A 20,899-nucleotide genomic window follows, 5' to 3' on the forward strand; every position below is an offset into this window, starting at 1 on the left:
TGGGTGATGTGATTTGAGCCGCTGTCACTGTGTTCCTGAAATCCATATTCTCCTCAGTGCCATCTGGGAATTCCTGACACCAGCTACAGTAAGGACAGCATTTAAAATTGGAGCTGCTTAAGAATAACTGGGGGAGCAGGTTGAGTTGTATCAGAAAATCCATTAAGTGCTTAAAAGATTAGTTTTCATTATGACTGCTAGATAGTAAATATTATCTTTTATATCATTCTGAAAAATGATATGAGTAATGGGAACTATTTAACTTATTTTGGCATAATTTTAAAACTTTAATTATGGTAATACTTTGCATTTTTATTAGTTTTACAAGAGGATTGAAGCAAATGAATCTAGGGGGTTGATTTGTTGAAACAGGTTCTTTTCTGGATCTCAAGAAGTGGATGGTTGTCAGCTCTTGGGAGCAGATGCGGGTGCAGGAGAGGAGTCGCATTTCCTGGGGGTTCCAGCGGACTTAGTTCAGGTGAAATCTCTGTGTCGTGACAAAGGAGATGACATTCTTCCATCTGTGCATGCACTCAGCCAATAAATGTTTACTGAGGCTGAATTTAGAGCAAAGCATTGCCTTGGCCAATTTCCTTGAGCTCCGCGTCAGCTCACACCGTCTGTCCATTGTGCATCCTCTGAATAGAATCACAGCTGTCAGGACAGATCTATGTAGACATAACCTGACATGGGGAGAAGAGCTAGGGTTTGGCCTTGGAGTGGCCTGGAATTCAATCCGGGCTCTAGTGCTTCTAAAGCTGTGTGACTATGAGCAAGTGACCAGACGTCTCTGAGCTTCAGAGTCCTCAGCTATGAAGTGGCGGTAAATAGACCACCCCCTTAAGGGACAGTCATAAGAATTAAATCACCTAAGGGGTGAACAGGGTTTGCCAGCAGCTGGCCCACGGTGGGTGCTCAGCTAGTGCTGCACTCTGTCATTCCCTAGGAGTTGGCTGTGAAGAGCTTTTCCCTGCTCTACGGAGAGACAGAGAGACCCGCACACCATCACACACTGGCCACACATCTCCGTGGCGAGCAGCGCCTCTGCACCCATCTAGTGTCCCAACGCGTGGGCCTGAACCCCCTGAGGCCTGAGCAGGGAGCCAGTATCGCCCTCCTGTCTGATTGGTTTTGCGGGGGAATCGCAGGGCCCCCCAGTCCTCCCCGCTCAGTGCGCCTTTGTGGAATGGGAGGCCAGGAGGCAAAGGGAGGCGCCCAGGTGATCCAGGTACTGGGCATGGGCCCCCACATTCTCCGACTCCCTGTCCGGCTTCCCATTCTGGCACCGGAAGGCACTTTCTGCATTTTGTTTCTGCCTTTGTCACAAATGTGGTGTCCTTGAGAGCTGGAGGTATGTGGCCCCCCTATCGTCCTCGGAAGATGTGACTCCAGCATGGAGGCCAGGCCCCTGACTCATCCCTGGAGACACTAAAAATGCCTCATAGAAATAGGCATCTGTCTTTTAGAAATAGTGACCAAAGTGGAAAAAATAAAATATTTTGGGAGAAAAGAGGAAAAGGTTCTAACCACTGTCTGAAAGTCTGCGGCTAGTGCAGACTCCCAGGAGGTGCAATGAGGGCAGACTTGTTTCCCTGGGAACAATGGGGTTTGTCAGCAGGTCCCCCACACCCACCGGCGGGGTCTCAGCCAGCAGCCAGGGCCACCCCCATGCCATCTTCCTGGGGGCATCGTCTCTGCTGCCCTCCACAGCCCTGCCAGATGTTTCTGCTTCAGGCTCAGCCTGTTTCTCCCCTTCGGGACTTGCGGAGCCTCCCACGACTGTTCAAAGCTCTGCACTGAACACATTTGGGCCCCGTGGTCCCCAGTGCTGCTGAGTCAGGGGTGGCCCTGCCACCAGGGCCCCAGCAGTGCCAAGCTCAGAGAACTCCGCCTGACCAGCACCAGGGAGAGCGCATTAAAAGGACTCATGAGGTTTGGAGAAAATGAACGCCACTGTCTCTGCGCTGCCAGGCACAGGGCCAGGTGTCTCCGGGGCCCTCATCTGCTGGAAGCCGCCCTCTCTGCCAGTGTGCTTGTGGCTGGAACAGGCTTGCTTCTGCTGCGCATCACTGTCTGTGTGGGAACCATTGGTACTGGCCGGCAATGGTCGCACTGAGAACCGGTAAACTGGGGCCAGAGCTTGAATGGAGGCTCAGCCTGCATGGGAACCAAGCACCGTGCCTGGGTGTCTAGGCAGGTGCAGGTCCAGGTTTGCTCGCCTGCAGAGGGACCAGTCCCTGACTTCCTCCTGGCTGCCTGTGTGAGTGGACATCCAATCACCTCTGACTCAGTGTCCCAGCTGGAGAAGCAGAACGGCCAGACTTAGGCTGACTCCACTGCCTCCTCCTTTAAGGGGCCATAAAGCGTAATCATGGTGCAGGAACCATCCAGACCCAGTGCCAGACACTGCTGCCCTAGAGAGAACGTGGCAGGAGGGCACCTCTTGGTCAGGAGTCATTTGGTTATAAGGGACAGAAACCCATTGCGGTAGCTCATGAAAAGGAGGGTTTATGCTGGGGATTCTGCTATGTATGGAATCCTAGGACAAGCCGGGCCAAGAGGACAGGAGCTGGCTTCGCTCCAAAGGGAAACCTCAGCCGGCAGCTTTGCAGGCTCGATCCGGAGCTCGCTCTCCAACACGCCATGTCTCGCTCATCTCAGCCTCCCTGGGATCCCTCAGGCCCTTTTCCCATCCCAAATCCAAATTCTAGGAGGGAAGTCTGTTTGGCGGAGCTCGAGTCAGGGATCCCTCAGGTCCAATCAGCGGATCCAGAAGAGTTGGACACAATTCCTGATGTGTAATGGGACCTGGAGCCTGGTGACACTCAGCTGGCAAATGCAGCGACATTTATTCACCGGTGCAGACTGACAAAATGCCCATGTGCATGCACGTTCACGACAGGTGCCACTCGGCTCACACCCCAGATTGCGTAGACTCTGGCCTGGTTCACGACAGGTGCCACTCAGCTCACATCCCAGATTGACGTAGACTCTAATCTGGGACTAAGCATTTGTTCACAGGCCTTGGGAGGGCAGGGGCCACAGGGCATATGGAGCTGACCAGCAGCTGAGCACCAAGGAGGTACGGACACTGCATAAAGGGGAGGTGTGAAAGGTGGTCCCAAGGCCTTCGGACCCATTGCCGTTTCGAAAAGGCCCTGGGTATTGACAGCGTATGCTACAAGAGAAGGGATGATGAGCTCAGGGCACCAGGTGGGAGTCCCGGGGAGGGGGAGGCACTCTTCCGCCTCTGAGATGTTTGATGCAGTCACCTAGTTCAAAGCTTCTCTGACAAGCTCGCCTCTGATCACTTTTACCTTTTTTGCAGGTGGCATGATGTCATTTTGTTATTAGGCACCACCGTGGGGACTGCATGTTGTCAATGGACCCACTATGCTCATGATGCTCCTTATCGAGTTCTCCCCTGTGCAGCTCCCAGGCCCTGCTCCTGGGGCAGTCGCGTGGGGCCCCTCACCATCTGACGGCTGTCACCGCAGGCTAGGATGTGCATTTTCAACAGCCCAGGCTTCGAGGGCTGCTCCTGGAGTATGATGGATACTGTAGCTGTTTGCTTTTGAAAAAGAAAGACCTGTGGCGAGAGCATTTCCTTCTCTAAGTAAACACCTGACTGGGTCCTGTTCATTGGATTCTGCAATTCTGCACGTGAAAATGTCAAAACACGAAGTCCTCTCATATTCTGAATAGCTGAGAAACAGCCTAACGTGCAGGTCAGTTGCACTGCACTGTGTGTGATAGTGAGGCTGGGACCACTCAGCACAGAGCTGCCCCTTCTTATGCTGAGACCCTCGCTGGGGTCTGGTCACCCCAACCTGCTGGAGCAGCCCTGACATGAGGTTTGTGTGTCTGTGGTCAGGCAGGGTCCTCTGTGTGTGGGGTGACATTGGGGAGGGAGACCAGGGGCTTTTGTCCAGGCAGGTCCCAGTCTCGGGGCAATGCAGTGTCCCCTGCCTCCTGACCATGGTCACTTGCTCCAGCCTCATGGGACGGGGGCCACTTCCATCCCATTAGCTCGCCATTGCGGGGAATACCCTGCCCAGCCCCCATCTCTATCCCCTTCCCCCTGGTGTTTTGGGGGATGCTGCTGCTGTTCTTTTCTTACAGCTCCTGCTGTCCACAGGGGGAGCAGAGTTCCTGGGCTTCGGGAAACACAGCAGGACTTCCAGCCCAGGAGCTTGGCAGAAGGGTGCCCTTTACCTGATAACTTCCGAGGGCTGCGGTGACATAAAGCTCCCCAGCCCAGTGAGCTGAGGTCTGCACGATGGGCCGGTGATGGGGAGTAATGGGCTGGAAAGGCGGGCGCCATTTGGACAGCATATTGTAGGCTCCTAAAGGAGAATCCCGAGCTCTTAGCATGTAGTTGATTTTCTTTGGCATCTTTCCACGGCACTTCAGAGGCTTGTTCCGTTTGGCTTTATTTTAACCTGCTTCATGGTGTTAAGGGAAATGCCACCAAGAAGGTTCTAGGGCAGAAGAGCCCTGTTCAAAGGGGGCAGGGAGTGAGGGGCCTTCTTGGTGAGGGGCTGAGCATAGCTGGACCCTCCGGTGTAGAGGAAACCCTCAGCACCCTTCAGTCCTTAACCCAGACAGGCTAATGGGGAGCAAGCCAGGTGCTAACAGGAAGCCTATGAAAGCCTAGACTCTTCTTCCCTGAACCAAGGGTGAGACACAGGGAGGGTGGGTGCCTCCAGCTCGGGGTTGCTGACTTGCAGGGGGGCCATGTCTGCAGCCCCTTTCCAGGCTGGGCATCAGGAATAAGGTGATCTGGAGGTACAAGGGGAGGGGAGGGGCTGGGAGTCCATGGAGTCCTTGGTCTTATCGAGATCCATGGCAGTGAGGAACTGTCTTTCCCCTTCCAACCTGCGAGGGAAGACTGGGCTCCCAAGCCCCACCCTGGAAGCCAGGAAGTGGCCTGGGGAGGTGTCCTAGAGAAGGACCAGCAGTGGGGCTTGTGTCCCCGCCAGCCCCAGCAGGAGGAGCTCGCTGGCTGCACCTGAGCTGCTCTGGAAGACTTGGACCTGGGACCAGGGGAGACCCTGCAGGTTCCTGTGGCTCCTGTGAGGAACAGGAGCTGGAGAGACTGGCCCAGGCTGCTGAGGGAGGGTCTTGTGTGGTCCCCGCTGCAGGGGCTAAAGACAGCCACCCTGAGCCTCTCGGAGATGATGCTAGACAGGCAGGGGAGTGTTAGTAACCCTGAAACAAAGTACCGTGACTGGGGGCTCGGAACAACAGGAATTTATTGTCTCATGGTTCTCGAGGCCACACGTGGGAAATCAAGGTGTCATGGGGCCATGCTCCCTCCGAAGGCCCTGGGAAGGATCTCCCTCGTGTCTCTCTCCCAGCTTTGGTGGCCCCTGGCGTCCCTCAGAGTAGAGGCATCCCTGTAACCCTCCACCACTGTGTGGCCTTCTCCTGGTGTCTCCGCAGTCCTTCCTCCGTGCCTGCCTTTCTCTCTGTCCCATTTCCTCTTTTTACTGGGACACCAGGCACGTTGGATTAAGGCCCACTCTAATGGCCGCATCTTAATTACCTCCACAAAGACCTGTCTTCGAAGGTCACATGTTGTTATCGAGGGTTAGGGTTCCAACTATTTTTTTTTTTTAATAAATACAATTCAACCAACAATAATGGGTCGGAGAAAAGCTAGATGCCACCCTAGGATGCCACACACCCCAGGTGCACGGCCACACCCACGAGGCAGCAGAGACTGCAGAAAGCCACGCACAAAACCTCCAGCCTGAGACCGGAGAGCCGACCTCACCTGTGCGGTCTCCCTCCAGACCCCAGCCCAGCAGGGTGGGATTGGAGGAACTGGTCAGGGTGTCTTCACCTCCTCCTCCCTTCCATGGAAAGAAGGCCCTAAAGGGCACACCACCCCCACCCTGGCCTGCCAGCCGGCCTGGGAAGGGAGTTGGGGCCCCGCAAAGGTGTGAGATGGAAGCTTTGCGCCGGTGCAGGCAGTTTTCATCACGAAAGACGGTCCCATCGATGGGGCGTGGGCGTGCTCTGTGTTGGTCCCAGCTGGTCCCAGCAAGCAAGGCATTGTTGAGGGGAGCAGTGGGTTCAGGGTGACACTGAAGGCCGGGAAAGGGAGAGTCCGACAGAAAGGGCTGGGAGAAAGGGGGTCTTGCCTCCCAGCTGGGGCCAGGCTGCAATGGGGTGGCGCGGGGGCATGCGTGGGTAGCCATGGTAGCTCTGAAACAGCATAGACGGGGCGGGGTGAAGTTTTGAGAGCTGGGCGCGACTGGAAAGCTGTGGATGCTGCTGGAGAAGTGTGGGCGGCAGTGTCGACAGCGCGGCAGCCGTGGAGAGGAAGGGCTGACTCCCGCTGGCTCCGCTGCCCCCGACTCCCCCAGCCGCAGGCCCTGAGACGCTCCTAGGGAACCTTTCTCTCCACACGTCCTCCCCATGGGGTCTTTCCCTAGGTCTGCCTTCACACAGTGTCACAAGCGAGTGGATTAGAACAACAGACACTTGTTGCCTCACAGCTCTGGGGCGGCATTCCAAATCAGGGTGTGGGTGGGCCGTGCTCCCGCTGGCGGCTGCACCTGGGCCCCTTCTGCCTCTCCGCTCCGGGCGGTGGCCAGCAGTCCATGGCATTTCTCGGCTGGCAGCGGCATCCCCACCCCATCTCTGCCATCACGTGGCCTTCCTGTAAAGACACCAGTCATTGGATTTAGGGCTCACCCTAATACAGTATGGCCTCATCTTAACTCAAAACATCTGTTAAGACCCTATTTTCAAATATCCCATACTGAGGTTCCAGGTGGGCACGAACTTTCCGGGGGTGCCATTCAACCCAGTCCAGGGGAGATAGTTCAGAATGTGCGAATGGGACTGAGCTCTGCTTAGCATCCCAGGCCAAAGGGGCTTCCACCTCTGGCTCGGCTCTTGGTGGCCCCCGGGACTCAGGTCTCCCTCAGTTTTACTGCTTTTCAGCCACTAAGCCACCCTGGGGGCCATGTCTTGTTCTCCAGATGGCCTCACCCCACCTCTGTCATAGCGTTCCTGCCTCAGGCATGAAAGCCGCCACGTGGCAAAGGGTGGACGGCGATCGGGAAAGCAGAGTGTCCCCTCCCCGGGCGTGACAGTGTTCCCTGATCAAATGGAGGGTTGGGCTGCTTATTCTTGAGGCCCAATAATGCGATGCAGATGAACTGGGAAAGGAGGGAGTGTTTATTTCTGTAACTGGTTATAGGGAGAAGGCCTGGAAAATATTGCTAGACCAACTCAAAATTACAAAGTTTTCCAGAGCTTGTATATGTTCGAAGCTATATGTCTGCGTGTAAGTGTGCATTCGTCTAAAGCCGTAAGTGATTAACTTCTTCTAATCTATAACTGGGGTCTGAGGCCTGAAGACCTTCCTCTGGAGCCTCAGTAAGTTTACTTATGCTAAATGGGTCCAGGTGCTGAGGTGATTACCCTTATCTTGTCTCCTGCTAACTCACGGAGGTTTGGGGAGTGTCAGGCCTCTGAGCCGAAGCTCAGCCATTATAACCTCTGTCACCTGCGCATACACATCCAGGTGGCTTGCAGGAGCCAAGAAGCCTGGAGCAGCCAAAGAAAAAATCTACAAAGAAGTAAAACAGCCAGTTCCTGCCTTAACTGATTAACTAAAATTACAACATTTTACTATTGTGACTTGTCCCTGCCCTACCTTAGCTGATCAATCGACTTTGTGACATTCTTCTTCTGGACAATGAGTCTTATGATCTCTCCACCATGCACCTTGCAACCCCCTCCTTTGCTAACAATAGATAACCCCCTTGTACTGTAATTTTCCATTACCTACCCAACTCCTGTAAAGCAACCCCTTCCCCATCTCCCTTCGCTGACTCTCTTTTTGGACTCAGCCCATTTGCACCCAAGCGAATAAACAGCTTTATTGCTCACACAAAGCCTGTTTGGTGGTCTCTTCACACAGACGCACTTGACAGGGAGTTCCTTCAGACCCCCAATCAACTTGCTTGTGGAGGCCTGGGGAGTTTCTTCAGACCCACAATAAAGCTTGTTTAATCCTAAATGGGTCCTGTTAAGAATTCCTTCGTTATTTTGTAACGCTTTAAGGCCCAGGAAAGGCCTAGTAGGCACAGCTCTAGGTGGGCTTTGTTACATTCCGGGCTTTGTTACATTCCAGCCTTTGAATAAGAACACTGGCTCTTTCAGCTTTTAATATTTAACTTAACCACTCAGTCAGTGCTGAAACAGTCGTTATGGAGGCCTGCATTAGTGAGACCTGGCCTGCCACACCAGCCTGCCGCTGGAGGAGCTGACCGCGCGAGGCCCCACTCCAGACTCTAGCGCTTGCGTTTCCAGGGCCCCGTGGCACCTTCCTTAGCCTCAGATCCTTCCAGAACTGTGTTCTGAGGTTGTGCTCTGGTCCAGACAACTGGGAGATCTTCCCAGGATGCAGCCAGACCTGTGAAACCCCCGATCTGATCACAATTAGGCTGCACCAAATATCACTTGGGGAAAAGACCCAAGTCAGGTTGCAGGGCCTTGCTGTGAGCAGACGCAGGTGTGGCCTGTGCTCCCTTGCCCCTCATTTGCCCCTCATTTGCCCCCTTCTGGTCTTCCTGCTACTTGGGTCCATCTTTTCTGAGAAACGGCAGGACCCTTGGGCTCACAGACACATTTTTTTCCATTGTTTAACTATTGAAAACTTTCCCTCTATTTATAGAAAATAAGCTCTTAGTAAATATTTACTGTATCAATTTTGTATTTTAAATATTATGAGAAAATAATTTTGGCTGCACTGTGATATTCACGGGCATACAGTTCATAAGTCACCTTATACTTTTTAATTGACTTTCACTAAAGCATGTACCAGGCACCAGTCACTCTTCTAGGTTTTTGGAGACAGAGGTGCCACCTCCATTCCTGGGGAGTGTACAGATTAGTGAAGGAAAGGGGGTGGATTCCACCAACCAGCCTGTATTCAATCGGTCTGGGGAGGTCAAGTTTCCATAGTCCTAGACCCCACAAGACTCGCTGTCTGAGGGCAGAGGCAGGGGTGCAGACTGATGGGAGAGGCAGTGGGGCCCAAGGGGATTGAGGAAGAGGCAGGACAAGGGCTCCACTTGGAGGTAAATGAAGCCACAGTGGGCAATTTGGGCAACTGGGACTCTATAGGTTTTGTCTAGTGGAAAAAGTTTTATCTTTCGGACTTGACTGTATTTGGAATAATGATCTATTCTTTTCCCTTTTTTTTGAGATGGAGTCTTGCTTTATTACCCAGGCTGGAGTACAGTGGTGTGATCTCAGCTCACTGCAACCTCTGCCTCCCAGATTCAAGCGATTATTCTGCCTCAGCCTCCCAAGTAGCTGGGATTACAGGTGTGCGCCACCACGCCCAGCTAATTTTTGTATTTTCAGTAGAGACAGGGTTTCACCATGTTGGCCAGGCTGGTCTTGAACTCCTGACCTCAGGTGATCCACCCACCTCGGCCTCCCAAAGTCCTGCGATTATAAGCATCAGCCACTGTGCCTAGCCAGATATATTCTCTCTAAAAAGCTAAGCAATAAAGAAAGATATGCATAACAAGGTTAAAAAAGGCGCTCACTCGCTTGCCCATTACCTGTAGTTACTTGGGTGACATTTGGTGAACCCATCCACTGCGCACGGGAGCAGGGAAGCTGGCATAGGTCACTTGCAGTAAATGACGACATGAGATGATTTGATATGTGCCATCTTCCAGCATAGGTACCCATTCAATTTTACATGAAGACAACAACAGAAAGCAAAGCTGAAGTGACTGCTGGATTTCCAGTGCATGTTTCTAATTAGAAGAGATATTAGTAATGCAATGATCCCTCCCAGGTTCTGAAAATAATTGTGAGAGATGGTAAGGGTGGAGGCATACGGTTTTAACCACGTGTTTTCATTTTCCCATTCTCTACTAAGAAAGACACAGGAATGGATGTAGCCACAGTCCCTTTCTCCTTCCCCCACCTTCAATGTTTTGTCAGCCTTGATTCGAATGTTATCAAAGCTGATAGCCCACACAATCACTTTGTAACTTGACTTCCCGTAGATGTTTAGTCTTAGCTCTGTATTTTGTGGACTTGCCCCACCTCACCAGGGCTTTAATGAAGACATCTCCATTCCTAGGTCGTTTTTATTCATTTCATGGTTGGCTAGATTTGTTGCCAGTGATTTTTTCTTAGAAGAACGCAGTGACCATACTCCCCGAGGCCCTGGGAGCGTGGGAACGCTCTCTTCCCATATGCACTCTGCACCTGAGGTGGGCCTTCCGTCCTCATCTCAGCCCTCTCTAGAGCCTCGCCACGGTTTTCTGGCATCCAGCGTGAAGTCCTAGGAAGACCCTTCTGCCGGCTTTCTCATCTCCTGAACTTTCTGACTAAGCAGGTCTTCTGAGAAGGGCCCATGGATATTACCCGGTTCCTGAGTTCTGGAGTTCAGGCAGCTTTGAGAGTGCCTGCTCATTGTCTTTGACGTTGAACGACCTTAGCTGGAGCAAATATCCTGGTGTCTCATGCTCCCTTCCCGGGCGCTTTGCAGCCTTTGCCCTGTTGCCTCCCACAGACTGAGTAGACTTTGGCTGAGGAGAACTCTGAGCCAGTCTGATTGTTTTCAGCCTTGTTGGTGAATTCTTTATCTACCTGGATGGCTCAAGAATCATTTCTTTCAACTTGAAAATCAGGACCTTAACTAGGATATGTCTGGTAGATTGTTCTGTATAATTTTATGCTGATGTCTGGTAGATTGTTCTGTATAATTTTATGCTGAAACGTGATATAAGCTATAGAATCACAAGGCATTTCTTCTATGAATCATTCCTTTTCTCTTGCACGGCCTTGCTTCCACAGGTTGGGCTATTTTGGGGGGAGCCAGTTTTCCTTATGCTTGACTAGCGCTGTCTCTGAGGTCAATTCTCTCTCTTTGCTTCACTCCCTGCTATGTCTGCACTGGCCTCCACTGTGGTGATCACAGCCTTTTCTCTGTGTCACTAATTTGGTGTTGGTTGCGGGTATCCTCTTTCTCAATGTTTTGACTTTCTGTAGGATTCCTGTAATGATGGTGTTTTGGGTCAACTTGTTTCCTGGGGTCTGCAATTTCTGTTTTCATCTTATTTCCTTGTTTGATAATCTTGCCTTTGAGTGACTATTTTTATTGCATTTCTGTTCCTATTATATCCTTCTCAAGCATGAAGTACGCCTGGGAAATTTTCCTCTGATCCTCAGGGGATTTGGTTTAGGCCACTGATCCATCTTTTGCAAGGTGTATTTCTCCCTCTCTCTCCTCCTTCCTGCTCTCCTTCCAGGCGCTCACCTTTGGCCGGCATTGGTAATCACAGATTCCTTTAACAAGGGATTTCTTGGCTGTTGCTGCACATTTGAATTGGGATGCTGCAGCCGGGTGTACTCTAGACCAACTAAATCAGAGCCTCTGTGGGTGACAGCCAGGCCTCTATGTTTCTTAATCTCTCCAGCTATTTCCAGTGTGCAGCTATTGTTGAGAACTGTGGGTCTAATGTCTCAAATTATGTAGGAAAATAAGAAAATTTAACTCCTGACTTAGAAAAGGGGTGACCCTGTAGGAGTATGTTTTGAGTTGGGACATTGCCCTACAGGGCCTTGTAAGTGTCCTACAGCCCAGAGCTTGGTGACTGGGCCCAGAGAGTCCATTGCCTGGGGGCCACTCCCTGTTGGTGGTCCTGGCTACATGCCGTGCCCGTGGCCGAGGCTTGCTTTTTGATTTGGACCTTCCCAGGGGCCTCCTCCTGCTGCCTGGAGGCTTGCATTGGAAGGAGCCTTCCTTTGCCTACCACCTCACTTGCTTTCAAACAATTATTTATTTGGAGGGAAAAAAAAGTCTTTTCTCAAAGGGCCCAGTCTGCATTTTCCAGCTTCTGCCAAAGCTGGAGTCTGAGCCATTACTTTGAAACCAAGCTGTGAATTGCTCATTCCTCACTAATTCCCACATGGGAATCTCAGTGTTTGTTTACTTTCTTAAAAAATTCACATTTAGCCTGAGGCTCAGCTGAAGGAATTTTAAACATTCTTTAAGAGCTCTAAAGATGAGTTGGGAATGAAATGACCACTCAACTTTAACTAGAGCCATCATTTTTTTTCAAAGCATGTCATTAAGTACAGGCAACGCAGTTGTGACTGAGGAATGATCTCCAGTCGCAGGGAGAATGTTAATTTCATTGGACATGTCTCTTGAAATGAATTTGTGGTTAAGGAACCATTTTTGAGCCAGGTAAAGCCCTACGAGAATGAATGGCATTAGAATTCTGTGCACGCAGTGTTTCCTGAATGTTTGATTTGGTCAGGGAATCGTGCTAAGTGCTGGGCGCTGGCTCACCCTGTAAAACCAGCTACTGCTGTGTGGGGACAGATGTCTGGAGAGCCAGGGCTCAGTGGATCCAGTTGCAATGCATTTTCTAAGGTAAATACATTCAGAACAATAAATGCTTCCCCAGCTCACACTGGAAAAACACTCACTCTAGGGCTGGAGATACCGAATTAGGATGTGCTTTATTGAATCCAGGAGCACTGACTTCCTTGAGCATCCTCTCAAACCATGTCCCAGCCCCTCCAGAGTAATTCATAAACCACTCGCAAGAACAAACATCATAAAACGTTTGAGCTTGGAGGAGGAAGAGCAGGACAGCATGGGGTACAGCATAGCCGCTGGGGTTCAGATATCGCCGCCCAGGAGTGTGCTGGTCTCTCCCTCGTTGTCTGGCTGTGGGGCCCTGGGTGCGGACCCTGGGTATGGACAGGGGTGTGGGACACTGTGAATCTTGCATGTGGACACCAGGCGTGGACACTGGGTGTGGACCCTGGGTGTGGTGGATACTGGGTGTAAACCCTGGGTGTGGACCTTAGATGTGAGTTACTGGGTGTGGACCCTGGGTTTGGACACTGGGTATGGACCCTGGGTGTGGTGGACTCTGGGTTTGGACTCTGGGTGTGGACACTGGTTGTAAACCCTGGGTGTAGACCCTCGGTATGGTGGAGCCTGGGTGTGGACACTGGGTATGGACCTTGGGTGTGGGTCACTGCATGTGGACAGTGGGTGTGGTGGACACTGGGTGTGGTAGACACTGGGTGTAAACCCTGGTTGTGATTCTTGGATGTGGTGGACACTGGGTATGGGTGTGGATCCTGGGTGTGGACTCTGGCTATGGGTCACTGAGTGTGGGTCACTGGGTGTGGACCCTGGGTGTGGGTCACTGGGTGTGGACCCTGGGTGTGGACCCTGGGTGTGGGTCACTGAGTGTGGACCCTGGGTATGGACACTGGTTGAGGACTCTGGGTGTGGACACTGGGTGTGGACCCTGCGTGTGGTGGACTCTGGGTTTGGACACTGGGTGTGGGTCACTGAGTGTGGACTCTGGGTGTGGACACTGGTTGTAAACCCTGGGTGTAGACCCTTGGTATGGTGGACACTGGGTGTGAAGCCTGGGTGTGGACACTGGGTATGGACCTTGGGTGTGGGTCACTGCAGGTGGACAGTGGGTGTGGTGGACACTGGGTGTGGACACTGGGTGTAAACCCTGGTTGTGATTCTTGGATGTGGTGGACACTGGGTATGGGTGTGAACACTGGGTGTGGATCCTGGGTGTGGACTCTGGCTATGGGTCACTGAGTGTGGGTCACTGGGTGTGGACCCTGGGTGTGGACACTGGTTGAGGACTCTGGGTGTGGACACTGGGTATGGACCCTGGGCATGGGATGCAGGTCTGGGGCCCCGTGTGGCTCAGCGCTGGCTGGTGTGCTCCAGGCTCAGATCTGCTCTGTGAGTTGGGAAGCCTCTCCTTGCCTCCCCAAGTAGCCTCCTGAGGACTGAGGTCCTGGTTGGCTCCCGTGCTGAGGACTCTAGGATGCTTGATTTTGTTTAATTCTCTTGTGAATCTCTGGATTCCTCCTTCCCTTGTCTGCGGTGAGGAGGCCTCATGTGTGGGTTGATCCCTCTTCCCGCTGCAGCCTGGGGACAGCTCTGGGCTGCTCTGAGCCCGAGGAGCAGGTCGTCAAGTCCACCAGGATGGAATGCTCAGTAGGAGAAATTGCGCTGTGGGGCCATTTGAGGCGCCTGTCCATGCGGGGCCGTCCTGGCCCTTCTGAAGATAAGCCCTCCTCCTTGCACACGCTTGCAGACACTCAGGCAGCCAGTGAGGAAGGAAGGTGGGCAGGGATCCCTCCGCTCATTGGAAGATGGTCCGGGCTTTCGCAACCATGACTGGGCCCAGAGCGCTGAGAAAGGAACGCTTCCTTGAGAGTTAAAAACTGAGTTAAACAAATTTTGTTTGGAAGCTGAGGCTTGCACACTTCATGGAAGGTACCTTTGAGGCATTTGCTAAACTCACGAAAATGATGCCTCAAGAACGCGTCTGTTTTTCAGCGTAATGTTTTGGCGTTAAAATACACACGGCTCTGTTTCTCAGGCTTCTACTGAGTCCAAGGTGCCTCAGGGCCTGAAGACAAAGCTGCGTCCTCCCGCTCAGGAGGGCCCGAGGAGCGGACGGCAGAATCTTGGGGCCCAGCCCATCTGTCCCTCATGGATCTGTGACCTTGGGCTAGCTCCTCAGCTGTCTGTGCTGTAGTGTTTGGAAGTACAGCTAACAATACAATTGCTAATTTTAACTACTGTTCATGAAATGCTTATAAGGTGCCAGACACCGCATGAAGCCTTGTGTGCATTTTAAAATTTAATCCTCAAACGGCCCTGGGAGTGGACATTGTCATCTGGATTACAGGGGAGAAGCGATCTCAGCTCAGCAGCTGGCTGGCCTGACCTCACGGCTTATGTGAGGCCAAGCCAGGACATAGCCCCGGGGCTGGAGAGGACTGCCCGCCTCCACCTTGTACATCTGCTGGCTCTCCGCTTGCCTCAACGGATAGCAGGGGAGAGAGAATAGGAGCGTGGATGTGGGGCGGGGCTGGATCCGGAGTGATGGATGCGAGGGGCTGAGTTGATGCTTTTCTCTACTTTCATGCATGTTAGAACATTTCTATAAGAAGCAAAGTTGAGGCATATTATCATATAGATGGAGAAATAAAGACTGAACTAGGGATAACACACAAAAAGTATAGAAGTATTTTCTGGTTTGAATCAACCTTTGGACGCCTCCCTTTCTGGGGTGTAGAGGGGTGGAGCCTGGCTACAGGGCTGTGCTGGAACACAGAGGGTCAGCATTTCCTCAGGGGTCCCTATATTGTCTGGCTGAGGCATGAGACTTTTCTGACACGGAGGCAGTATCAATTTAGACCCAGAGAAATCTTAGCAATCACGCCACAAGCAGCTGCTTTTCCCCAGAGCCTTGTCTGTATGTGTAGGTATGTGTATTTGTGTGTACCTGTGTTTAAGTGTGCACATACACATGCATGCATGGATTTGTGTGTGCTTGCGTGCCTGTATGTGTTCAGGTGCCTGTGTGTGTGAACATGTGAATTTATGTGTGTACACACATTTGTGTACGTGTGAACATGCACGTGCATACTGTGTGAGCAAAAATGCATTTACTGTGTATATATGTGCACATGCGTTTATGTGTGTGTAAGAAAATAATCATTCTCCAGTGCTAACAAAGAGCAAGCCCAGGGTTTGTTATGGTATGTGGTATGTGATGGTGCTCTGTTCCATAAATACAAGCAACTAATTGTAACATTGGATGGAGGGGCTCATCTGAAAAATAGAGACGGAAGCCTTGTTTCAGCCCTGTAGGTGATGGTTTATGGCTGCCATTCTTCTCTTTACATTTCATTGCCTTTGTTTTGTTTTACATATGATTGCATTTACATTTCATTGCCTTTGTTTTGTTTTACATATGATTGCAGTAAAGAATTAAACAAAAAGTAAAACATGGCCAGGCATGCTTCTGGTATTGCCATAGCCCGAGTTAGGTGACGTTTTGCACAGTTCATGTTTCTTGAGCACCTCCTAGGTGCTGGCCCAGGACAGGGCGCTCTCAATGCTGTAGTGAACCAGCCACGCGGCATCAACCCCGAGAGCACAGTGCTTCAAAATGGCGAACCCAAGTGTGGTAGAGACTGAGCTTGTCTTCTTGGGGCTACTGGCCCATTTAGAAGCCTCCTTCCATGGGGCGATCTGGGGGAGCTGCACCCCTTCCCCCATGAGGACCAGTGAGAAGGCAGTTTGTGGGGAAACCAGCCAGGTGACACAGGGATGCTCAGGGCAGGTGGCAGTGACTCAGTCTGGTGGGGCTTCACTGCTGGTGCTTTCCCAGACACTTGCCCCAGGTGTCTGGCCATGCCCCCTGCATGTGAGCTCAGACATGCCCCGCGGCTGTTTCTTCTCTAGGAGAGGAGCCCAGGCTCTTCAGCCCAGCACTCTAGGAAAGGTGATTGAGTTGGCCATGGTTTGCACGGAGGCCTTTCAGGAAAGTGAAACTGAAGGAAGGATGAACTTCTCCTTCACCTTGGAAATTCATAGTCCAGATTGCCAGCTTTCAGGAACCCCGTGGGCACAGGGTGGAAGCGTGCATTCACACTGTTCCCAGCTGTAGGGAGAAATGCACGGATAGGGAAGGAATGGCAGGGGCAGGAGGGGAGGCTGACTCACACTGGGCCTGTGAGCATCTGTGTCCTTGCCCGAGGTCCCTGCCCAGTCCCCCATGGGCCAGGGTCAGAGGGGTGAGCTGGGTGCATTGCTCAGGGAAAAAGGCTCAAAATTGCAGCCTTGGGGTGGCGGAGCTGGCCTCAGAGTGCCAGCCTGGCCCTGTCTGTGGCTCCTGCAGCCCACACTCTGGTTGGGCGCTTCCAAACGAATAATGGAAAGGAAGGGTGGAAGAAGACTTCTGTCTACCCCTGAATATGCTGTGCACAGCAGCTGCCAGACCCCAGATAATTTATTGGGGTCTGAATTTGGAAATTTTTTGATGAAATGGGTAATGGCCATTTAGCTCTGTTTCTCTTCTCCTCCCAAATCCACAGTTTCCAGGACACGGTTGGGGCAGCCAAGCTAAGGAGCTGCTGGACCTACAGAACTGTGAGCCCCACCATTTCCCCGTGGATTCTGAGTGACACGGTGGCCCTGGCCTGAACTGGCCCCAACATTTCCCCATGGACTCTGAGTGACATGACAGCCCTAGCCTGAGCCGGCAGGACAGTCGCTGGCTGCCTGTGCTCCTGTGAACCCAGGGCCTGTCTCAAGGCCTGCCTGCTCTCAGTCAAGCCTGCTGGTGGGTGTGGGGCCCTTTCCCTACACACGGTCCAATCGTGATCAAAGGAGGATGAGGATGGAGAAAAGTGTCCTTCCAGTTCATTCAGACAGTAACCTTCTGCATGATGACTTACTAGTACACGGGATGGAGGTAACCTTCTGCATGATGATTTCACTAGTACACGGGATGGAGGTAACCTTCTGCATGATGACTTACTAGTACACGGGATGGAGGTAACCTTCTGCATGATGATTTCACTAGTACACGGGATGGAGGTAACCTTCTGCATGATGACTTCGCTAGTACACGGGATGGAGGTAACCTTCTGCATGATGACTTCACTAGTACACGGGATGGAGGTAACCTTCTGCATGATGACTTCACTAGTACACGGGATGGAGGTAACCTTCTGCATGATGACTTACTAGTACACGGGATGGAGGTAACCTTCTGCATGATGACTTCACTAGTACACGGGATGGAGGTAACCTTCTGCATGATGACTTACTAGTACACGGGATGGAGGTAACCTTCTGCATGATGACTTCGCTAGTACACGGGGTGGAGGTAACCTTCTGCATGATGACTTCGCTAGTACACGGGATGGAAGTAACCTTCTCAGTGATGCCTTCATTAGTACACGGGATGGAAGGGAAGGGTTTCCTCTTAAGCCATTTGCAGCATTTCACCCTGTGCCTTTTCTGCATGAATCTAGAATCCCCACACTTGTGGAACATCCAACGAGCTTCCCTCCAAGTTCCTTAGATTCGGGTCTAGGAATTAGATACATTTTATGTATTATCGATGGCATCTTATATAAGTAAACTGCATCACTCATGCAGTCTTGCAATCCGACAGTTTCAGTCTATTAGGGTTTTGTTGCTGGAGGGGACAGCTGGCGGGTTGTTTGAACCCTAGGGCAGAAAAGCACACTGAAAAGGCAGAACATTTAGCTTTCAGTAAACCCGTTACCTCGTTACACTTTATTTATGGTGGTGGTTCCCTCAGACTCTAAAGTTATTTTCTTATTTATTTTGCAGAACATTCTGATGTCTCCATGGATTTTACAGTGTGCTGCACAGACCCATGGCACAGCGAGTAGAAAGTCATCTAAGTGTCTAGTCTTCCTGGGTCAGCAGTATAGAATGCGTTCAGGAGTGTGTGACTCTTGTACACTTCAAAAGCCTGGAGACAAGTGCTTCCCAGCTGTGCTGCAGAAGTGGGCCCTGGGTGCAGAGCCGGAAGCTTCCAGATTCTCTGCATGGCTGACCCAGAGCTGCCTCCACATCCCTGGCTGCTCAGAGAGGCCTGAAGGCCCCAAGAGCAGGTGTCGGGGAGCGGGCGGCTCTGGCCGTATTGAGGCAGGGCTGCTGGCTCCTGTTTCAACCTCTCTGCCTCTGAGCTGGCTGTCCTGGGATGGGTGGGTGTGGGCATGGGCATAGGGGCATGGAAGGGGACCATGTCCTGCAGATGGACGTCTAGCTAATGAGGACGCTATGGGAGCATGTCCTGGGGTCACTCCCTGCTATCTGGCTTTTCTAAGTACAAGCATTCAAAACATTCTGGGATTACAGCAGAGGCATGGCCTCTGACAGGCAAGGATGACATGTGGCCAGACACACCTGGACGTTGTGGGGAGTAGGTCGCTTTAGGAACCCTGTGGCCAGGCTCAGCTTAGAGCTGGGAAGAGGTCCAGGAAAGGTCTGTGGTATGCCTGGCACTAGCCCTGTGCAACCAGGCCCGTGTGGATGGTCCAGGCCATGGCCAAAGTGAGGCTTTTGTCTATTTATCTTAGAAACACAGAGGATATTTCCATTTTTATGCACCATTTTCTGAATCAGCCACATAATCATTGGTTCCTACAGCAAGAATTTCACCAGATTCCGGGTTTTATTAATTCAGTGGGAAACACTCGCTGCCTCCTCTGTGCCGAGACCTGTTCCAGGTTCCGGAGATGCATAAATAATGAGCTGTGGTTCGTGCTCTCTGGAGGTACCTGTGCTGTAGAAGACAAAAAGGTACACGTGCTCAGAGCATGGTGAGATGGTTCATCGGCGAAGGTCTACACCCAGAGATGGGGAGGCTGGTCCCAGATCTCAAGGGATGGTCCCTTCTTGGAATCAGAATCGTCTGCATGAAGTGGTGGTGGGATGCAGAAACCCGGGGTGAGGCAGCGGCCCTGGGGGCTGGATCCAGGAAGGTCCTGAGATGCTTCTGGTCAGGACTCAAACTCCAGGAAGGGATGCCTCAATGTGAGACACTGGTGCCTCCTTGGTGAGGTAGTGATGGGGGCACCACTGCCGTGCCGGCTCTGGGGATAATTCCCCCCAGGGGGTTTGGGCTCAGAGGCAGGGCCCCACCGCATGTTGGAAAGACAGGGTGTGGTGTTTCAGGAGATTGGTCACATAGAGTGAGGACTAGACCTGTGAGCTCACAGAGCAAAGGGCCACAGTCAGGTCCTGGCTCTGCCTCCTTGAGCAGCTGCTCGGTCTTGACCTGCCTCAGTTTCCTCATCCATGAAATGGGAATGTTGGTATTATCTGCCTTGTGGCTTTCTCATGAGGGTTAATGAGGATGTGCAGTGCCTGTCCCACCGTAAATGCTCAATGCCTTGTTTCCGTGGTTGTTCTTAGAGTCTTCCAAACTTAATCTACGGGAAGAAATTATCATTTAACAAGTAGAATTAATCTCTGGGGACATAATTTTCATTTTTGTAAACAATTATGTCTCTTCTTTACTTGACGTAGGTCAAAATCAGAATATGTAGTAAATTTAGCCTCCAAAGTATAGCTAAATACGGTAATACCTGATTACCTAACACAGGCTAATTTTGCTTTGGGGTCAGCTAAAGGGACGGTTCAGATGCAGTCATTCATCACTGCTAAAATCCTCACAAATATTTGTGTGTGGTTATTGTTCAGTAACAGCAACCCCTTCAACTCCAAATACAAGCTTCCAACAGGTTCAATGATGGGAGCTGCCCGAGAGACCCAGGTCATCTGGTTTACTCCCAGGAGAAAAGTCACAGCAGACACAATTCGTCACTTTTGGCTGGGAAGCTGCTTCTCTCATGAGATGAAGTCGTGGCCGTCAGTAACTCTTTCCTAAACTCTTCCCCATCAAACTGAGTGCACTCCCTGGCCTCTGTTAATGAACAGCGACTTCATGTCCAGGAATTGCACTGCTTGTTGTGAGGCAGATGACGTGGATCCAGGCCAGGTGTCCAGGTGGGAATCCTGACATGTGAGGTCCGGGAGAGGACCTCTTGCTCTGTGGAGTCAGGGCCCAGGTCAGGCAAGTGCTGGACCCGAGATTGGCCTCGGTTCTCTCCCAAGGAGTGTCCGGACAAGGGAGCAATTGACGTGTGTGTGTGTGTGTGTGTGTGTGTGTGTTTGTGTAAGATCATTGACTTGCTGGTCAAAATAAATGACAAATGACAAAAATAGAATCCTTTAGTGTAATTCCCTACCCTGGACACCCAAGATCCCAAAGCAGGATGCCATCATTTTCATATTATAAACTGTGCCCCCCAGGCAGAGCAGAGGTGGTCGCGGCCAGTACTCCTGCACTGGTTGGTCCTGCTGCCATCCTGCTCTTCTCCGCCAGAGCCCCAGAAACTCCCTGTCCATCCTATGTCTAATTTCACTGGAAGTCCCCCATGGGTGGTTTGCTGGTATTTTCTGACCTGATATTTAATCTCAGCTCTTCAGTGTCCCCATCTCCTA

General features: G+C 51.7%; 1 long non-coding RNA gene across 1 annotated transcript; it reads left to right on the forward strand.

Annotated features, from left to right (window-relative positions):
• Positions 1 to 3,328: 3,328 nt before the first annotated feature.
• LOC134807221 (uncharacterized) lies at positions 3,329 to 20,611 on the forward strand. The gene is made up of 3 exons (XR_010147074.1): positions 3,329 to 3,728; positions 16,945 to 17,324; positions 18,215 to 20,611. It is a non-coding gene; the product is annotated as an uncharacterized LOC134807221 (long non-coding RNA).
• The last annotated feature ends 288 nt before the right edge of the window (positions 20,612 to 20,899 follow it).

Source organism: Pan troglodytes, chromosome 8 (genome assembly GCF_028858775.2).
Source record: "Pan troglodytes isolate AG18354 chromosome 8, NHGRI_mPanTro3-v2.0_pri, whole genome shotgun sequence".
Classification (NCBI taxonomy): domain Eukaryota; kingdom Metazoa; phylum Chordata; class Mammalia; order Primates; family Hominidae; genus Pan; species Pan troglodytes.